The sequence below is a fragment of the Saccoglossus kowalevskii genome, chromosome 6, assembly GCF_978046115.1.
Source record: "Saccoglossus kowalevskii chromosome 6, keSacKowa6.1, whole genome shotgun sequence".
NCBI classification, from domain to species: Eukaryota; Metazoa; Hemichordata; class Enteropneusta; family Harrimaniidae; genus Saccoglossus; species Saccoglossus kowalevskii.
In genome coordinates this window covers 34,012,909-34,021,121 of record NC_140646.1, presented here as the reverse complement: position 1 = coordinate 34,021,121, position 8,213 = coordinate 34,012,909, and positions in this window count along the sequence as shown.

Below are 8,213 nucleotides of genomic sequence, written 5' to 3'. Positions count from 1 at the left end.
TCCTACACTAACATTATTAATTAACGCTTTGTTCATCACAGCTCTGTGGTCAAATAATCACCGACCGTGAACTGTGCATTCTGCCAGTATTTTCAGGATTAACGTTTTATTCCCAAGGCGTTATCAAATTCAATCACGTCGTGCTGTGCACACGGTACTCTGAATGTTGCATTATCATGACAAGTATCTTGATTCAACGGCTGATATTATTCACTTTTGTTAACGCTATTATTCTGCGATAGATGTGTCTTACGATATCACTCTTTTTATTCATACTGGTGATGACCAGAGTTGATTACAAAACGGCACCACGTCGACTATCGGTGGTTGCAGGTCGAGGTAGTTATTGAAATTGTGCTACTGTGATATGCGCGGATGTATTCAAATTTGATCCAATTCACTGGAGAAGGATGTCCTTGATTTACTAGTATATTGAATATATTTTGAAGCTGTGAATAATTTTGTGAATAATAAGTTTGGCAGATTTTTTTTTTAAATTTATACTGAAACTGAGAACAATTGTGGTTTATTATGTGATTTTTTCAAATGTTTTTGCAAATATTTTGCATTTTTGAATTATCTTTCTATAATGTTAATTTCGGCCTAAATAGACATACTTGTCCATCAGCTGCATTTCTTAAGTTTAAATTTTGAAAATATCCGCAAAAATCCGCTGCTGGTTTATTTCATGAAAGGTGACAAAAAGTTGACCTTGGCGTTCAAAGGACTGATCTAAGATAAGATTCATTTCTCAAATTCGTGCATAGTAATCGACTTACTTTGAATGTATCTATCCTCCGCGGCCGTGTTAGAGATACAATATGCATGTTTGTATGTGTTCAAGAATTACTCAATGGATTGCAATGATATTGGTACAATGCTCTGATACAATACACCGATTTGATTACGTATTAAATTTGTGCATATTAAAAACCTAATCTGCACCTTTTTTATTTTGGTTGAAATATGGGCATAATAATTACCCAGTTTGCATAATAATTAGCCAATTTCTAGCTTTTCCAATGACATCTCGACAGATTTCAATAAAAAAATAGGTACATAGATGCCCTTTGACATTGCATAGGCCTTAATTACGTAATTTGCATAAATTAGCCAATTTATAGTTATATAAATGAGAATAACTCATTGAATTTAAATGAAACTTGTTACATAGGTGCTTTTGGATGATCTGCAGATCTGAGTATTTCAGGGTTGAAATCCCATGCATATTAATTATCTAATGTTCATAAATGGGGGTCGTGTGAACTCATTAATATGCATAACTGTAATATTTCAAGCAATTTTGCAGATAGACATGCAACTAGTGATATAATGTAGACATATGACGAGATGTGACTCGTATATGAGATGACGATGATGATATGGTCTTTCTAAATAATATGTATAACTGTAATTTGAACACTGCTGCAAATAGTGACATGCATCCGGTGCTATAAGAAAAGAATCGGACATGATATATGGCTAATGTATCTTATTACCATATATGGTCATGTGCCTAATTAATATTCGTAGCTATAATATCTCAAGCACTACTAAAGATAGGGACATACAGCCAGTGCTTTAATACAGACATTGTGCAAGAGTTATAACTAACATACTAGTATCACGTTTCCATATATGGTCATATGCATTCGGTGCAATATTGAAGGCGTTGGGCACGATATGTGGCTAATTAGTGTAATTAATATGCATAACTTTGATGTATAAATCACTGCTGCAGGTACTGACTTGCAGTCCTATAATGAAGGCATCGGACTTCAAGACGTATGACTAACACATCGGGTTGTCTATAGATGGCCCCAAACCATCAGTGCAGACACCACTGGCAATTGACACAGGGCGTGTTGGTCTATGCACGATTATAGTCCACCATAGACAAATTAATACCATAACCAACGGGAACCGCCCGGTCACTGCTTGCCGTATTGACTTTATTTGAATCTTAAATGTATAAATAAGTGGCAAGTCGACATCTATGAACAAAATACGACATTTCAATGATATTGCGATTTTTACTTGTGTATTGTAGATGATGTGCTATTAAAGTAAATACAGTATTCCTTGTATGTACTTCATGCTTCCAATATCCTCAGCACACGGGAGTTCATTCTAAGCTTTCTTTGATTTACGTAACATTGTTATTCAATACTTCATACTGTACACTAAATTAGAATATGATTTATCATAAAATAAAAATGTTGCATTTGCAGGAAAATAGTTTTCGTGAGAAGAAAGATCAAAATGTCTAATACACATGTGCAGTTATTGTTATTGTAGGTACCAGGGCAACCAATGCGCATGCGTATTGGATAATTTCATTGTTTCATCGAACGATTACTCCGTGTGCCATCTGTCCGTATATAGTATCAATTAAAAATACTGAAAATTAAATATTTTCGTCAATATTTCATTTTTAACTTGCTTCAGTATTCCGACCGTGTCTCGACATATGGTTCAAATAAAAAAATACCGATAAAATAAATCACACAATGCAGTCTTTATTAGTCCCCGTTCGGACGAAGTCCGAAAACGGGGACTTATAATTCGGTCTCCGTCCGTCCGTGCGCCTGTGCGTTCGTGCGTCCGTCCAGAGTCATATCTCAGAATCCCATGGACCGATTCCGTTCATTCTTTGCATGTGTCTAGTACTTTATGTGGGACATATGCACATGCAGTGGTTTAGCGATTCGATTCAAAATGGCCGACTGGCAACCATCTTGTTTTTTGAAAATGTTGTATTTTGGACCTGCTTTGTCAGTTTTCATTCAAACTTGGTACATAGATTATACATGTTAGGATACATGTTCATGACGATTTATTTCACAATTGGATCAAAGATGGCCGACTGGCAGCCATCTTGTTTTTTGAAAATGTTGTATTTTGGACATGCTTTGTCAGTTTTCATTCAAATTCAGTACATAGATCATACATGTCTCCGACCATCCGCGAGTTCCTGAGTCTGTCCGTCCGTCCGTCCTTGCGCCAGTCTATCCAGAGTCATATTTCAGAATCCTGTTGGCCGATTCCGTTCATTCTTTGCATATGACTAGTACCTTATGTGGGACATATGCACATGCAGTGGTTTAGCGATTCGATTCAAAATGGCCAACTGGCAGCCATCTTGTTTTTTGAGAATGTTGTATTTTGGACATGCTTTGTCAGTTGTCATTCAAACTTGGTACATAGATTATACATGTTAGGATACATGTCCATGACGATTTATTTCGCGATTAGATCAAAAATGGTCGACTGGCAGGCATCTTGTTTTTTTTACATGCGGTATCTTGGACGTGCTCTGTCAGTTTTCATTCAAATTTGGCACATACATGTACTTTATACATGTTAGGATGCATGTCCATGACAATTTGTTTCAAAAGCTGGTCAAGGATGGCCGATTGACAGCCATCTGACTGTTTGGCCTTACTACTATATTTCCACAATTTATGTACCATTTTCATTCATATTTGGCACATACATCATGCATATCAGTGTGTTTCATAATCAGATCAAAGATGACCGAATAACGGCTGTTTTTATTTTTGGCCATATTACTACTACACGGAACATGTGTTTTGATGTAAATAAACAATCTGTTGTATATGTCACTTGGAACTCAAGTTTCAAGGACACGCTCGCGACAACAGCACAAAGAGAACTTTCAAAAATTTAACGGGGACTGTGTCATTTTCAATGACTTGTTTGTATTCTCTGTTGTATCACTAACTCCGAAGTAGATGCGTTGCAACGTTTTTATGTGTGTACATCGACAGAGATTTTCAAAGACTCTAATGGATCATGTATAAGCTTCAAGTGCGCATGACGTCAATCTTCCCGAATTGATTTTCTGTTGGTCATTTGTCATTACATTTAGACAGTTGAACCGACAACTCACACTGTCACTATACGTGTTGTAATTGAAACATCACGAGAGTTAAAACTCATAATCGTTTCCTATTAACACCAACTCTATGATCGTTGACATTACTAAGTAACATTCGCAACATATCCGCTCTACGGAAATGTCTAGCTGAACAATTTAGCTCTTGTCTGTTCTTAAGGTAGAAACCTACTCGTATGTTTTTAGAAAATTGGTCATAAATCGCATGACAATGTTCATTATGTAAAATCATGGTGACATTGTTCCATGACACAACATTCTTTAATTGTGTGTTACAGTGACGTATCTTGAGAAACTTGTATTCTCAAAAAACAATGTTGCTTTTTTGACACTTTTTAAAATTCATTTTTTTTAAATAATTCAGGTCAACAAAAAAAATACCCCATTTTAATAAATTTTCTCGAAAAAAAGACTGGTACTCAATTTGTATTAAAATCAATATCTTTAATATTGTTCGAGAGTGCAATGCATTGCAAAATGATTTTTTCTGGATATTTGAATTTATGAGTAGGCTTATACCTCAACGCTTCTCTGTCAACGTGAACTAGTCACGTTCTCGTACGTTAGCAACGTACATTTAGCTCGTGCATTTAAAAAATCGACAAATAATTATTCGCGGTGTTCAAAAAATCGACCAGTTACCTCCCATGCATGGTATGATAGATGTAATAGTGATTACTGTACTACTGGCTACGAACGAGACTGAATATAACGACCAATTTGATGACATTGTCAGGGGGTAAATTCTCTTCTCTCGGGTTTCTCCACACTTGCCAGGGGGGAAACTCGTCTCGTCTCTATATCTCGTCCCCTTGAGGTACGGGATCGGGAAAGTCACTTATACTTTACAGTCAAATAAGGCACACACAACGAAATACGTTTCAGCTCTCGTCTTAGTCGGTCAATCGAGCACTCTATAAGACACAGCGCCCTGGGGAAAAGTCCCCAAGACTATCACAAGGCTGACCCAAGACTCTCTTAGACTGCGTCAACACTCGCCCCAAGGCTCTCCAGGACTCGACTCGACTCTCCAGGACTGCACTCTCTCTCTTGGAGTACTCCCCAAGACCAACTCAAACTCTCTTTATTCATTTTCAAAACTCTAACCAATTACAAAACAGTAAAAAGACTCTAGGGCGTAACCTTCAATCATAAAGCCAATCACACTAAGTACTGAATACGTCATATCTTTTGATTAATCGTTCACTACATTAATAACTACGGATACCAACTGTCAGAATGGCGACGGTTATCTGGTAATTAGTTCCAAATCACTGAGCCAAGTTCCGTCCAAAACTTCAAATAGGCCTAAACGATGACAGACATAACACAGCAATTCAGCTAATAATCAACTAATTAAGTCGGTCAACAGATACGCAAAAACAAATTCATGACAACATACTAGGACAAATATATCACGTGACACTGGTACTGAACACAGCGATCTGCTATACAACGATGTGGTTTATCGTCTTTACATATCCCGACTATAATAGTCTTCTGGTTGTCTTTTTCTAGTCATAATTTATCACTTTGGCGCGTAGATGCTATGTGTATTGGCGTCTGTGTCCAATGCACATAACAGGGATATCGATAACACCGAATACATGGCAGATAAAATACTTTGTGAAGATTGCGTCGATGTATCAAACAATACAAATGACGTAATCATAGATCGTTGAGCATCACCAATCTCTTCCCTACCTTGTCGACAATGGCGACAGCTGTCACCGTACTTGTTCTCATCAGTTTCAGTGTCGTAAGGGGGTGATTCACCTACACGATTTTATTGTATAAAACAATGAGGTTTTTCTGATACGTAATGGTTGACGTAAGTACGTGTCACGTCGTTGGAAACACGACTTAAACACATATAACTAAGAATAACACGTATAACTAAGAATAAAATCCATCAGGATACGTCACGGTTGTTACTAGGAAATACGGAAACAGACAAGGTGAGTAGGGGATGTAAATTTTCGGAGTGTAATATTGCTTTAGACGCAGAAGAAGTAGTGGTTACATGGCGGGAGCAGCTGTTATCGACTCCCTTCTAAACAAGGACATTTTATCGAACTGTCTGAAAAAATACGATTCTCCACTTTTAAAATCTATATAATCTGAAATAAAATGTTCCACGTGTCACTGGAAGAGGGTGTTTTTTCTTGTGATGAAAAAATAACAAGACTTTTAATTACATTTGGATTATTCCATTTAGTGGAATACGTGTTGTTTTGTGCACTAAGTATGAACATGGGACTCGCTGTTATGCAGAAATAAGTTTTTCCTCTATATATTCCATGATTCTATTACGTGTTCATTTGTGTGTGTGTGTGTGTGTATTCTTTGTACAATTATTCATTGAATGGGATACCCAGCCGTGGTGATTTTATAATTCTTTTATAAATCTTAATTATGCCACGACTGGCCCAGTCTATGGGATACCAGACCAAATATGGCCGCGGGGTTGCGTCCAGGTTTCCAGAGGGCGCCGTCTATTGAAATTCAATTTTGTACATAGATCCTTTAGGACTATGCAGAGACCTGATTAGTTTTAGGGTGAATAATTGTGCATATTAATTACCTAATTTGCATAATTAATTTCCAGCTTTTCTACTGATATCTAAAGTACTAATCATCACATTTCAATGAATCTAGAATTATGCAGACCCAATTAGTTATCGGTAAATATTTGTGCATATTAATCACCTAATTTGCATAATTAACCAACTTTCACACTGATATCTCAGGTACTAATCATCACATATCAATGAATGTACATGGATGCTGTAGGACAATAGACAGATCTGGATAATTGTGGGTTAAAATCTGTACATATTAATTACCTAATTTGCATAATTAATCAATTTTAACCTTTCACACTTGTATCTAAAGTACTAATTATTCCATTTCAATGAAACTTAGTACAAAGATGCTCTAGGACAATGTACAAACCTAATTAGTTTGGGGTAAAAATCTGTTCATATTAATTCTCTAATAAGCATAATAATTCATAATTTTTTGGCTCTAATCACATTTCAAATAAACTTGGAAAGATATATTTTCTGTTACATTGCGCAGACCTCATTAGTTTTACACTCAAATCTGTTCATGTTAATTTTCTGATTTGCATAATTAGTTTTCAGCTAAGTAGTTTCGAATTATATTTAATGTGTCTCCAATACTCTCAGCATATGGGAGTTCTTTCTAAGCTTTCTTTGATTATATTTCAGATTACATATTTGTTGTACTGCCTTTTTTCATGGTTTTGGTGTTATGCAAAATAACGTCCGTATGACGCACCAATTCATGTCGGCTTCAGTCACGAGTGTTGTCCACGTGAAAATATGCCAAACAATTTCGACCATAGGTAAGCAAATAACACCGAATAAACGGCAAGGTAAAGACTACGTCTAATTATAGTAAATACGTACTGCGTGCGTGACTCGAACCGGCGCTCGCGTACGGCACCTAATCGCCTAGCTTCACGCCACTACACGTCTTCCCCTCGGCCACCGGGCATCCCCAAAAAAGGATGCTTAATAACCGAGCTTATTACATGCAGAGAACATGAAACCCGTCCACGCGATCCGCGCCACACAGCGTGGCCAGAATGCGGCAAAGGCCTTCAGATCTGGCTGCAGTAGGACCATACAACCATAGGTGACCATAGGATAGGTGATTTTTCGACCATAGGTGATCGCCAACTTGAATCCAATGCCAAGGGCTTTTGTGACGCCTAGAGCTCGTTGTCAACCGAGGCGACATTGGCAGTGAACAGTTTTGCGCGGTATTTTAGGATCGGATTGTTTTATGACGCAAATATTTCCATATCTCAAGGTGGTCGACTTATGCTGTTGAACGGCTAGGCTTTTCGAACGTTGATAACAACATTTCTGCACCAAAATCCAACAATGTTTTGGAACAGGTCACAGAGGGCGCTGTAACCTCCACGAAGTTGAAAACGCATTACGGTGTTCTAGAATTTTAGAACGCGGATCTAATGATTCTTCGGACCGCCCGTCATCGAACAGTGTATGGTTTGGGGAATATAACCCGGTATTTGTTTTTGCAAGGCTGGAGATCACAACATCTGCCAACACGCAATGGAGAAAAGTGCACATGCCGTTCGACAGGCGATGAAAAAACTACTTCGAGAAGTTCAGGGGCTCGAAAAAGAGAATTCGATTCTGAAAGCGGAGTTGGATTCGCTGAATCAAGCAGACGACGTAAAACGGACATCGTTGGTTACATCAGTCGTGGCCTGGTTTTATGAACGAGGCATGTTAACAGA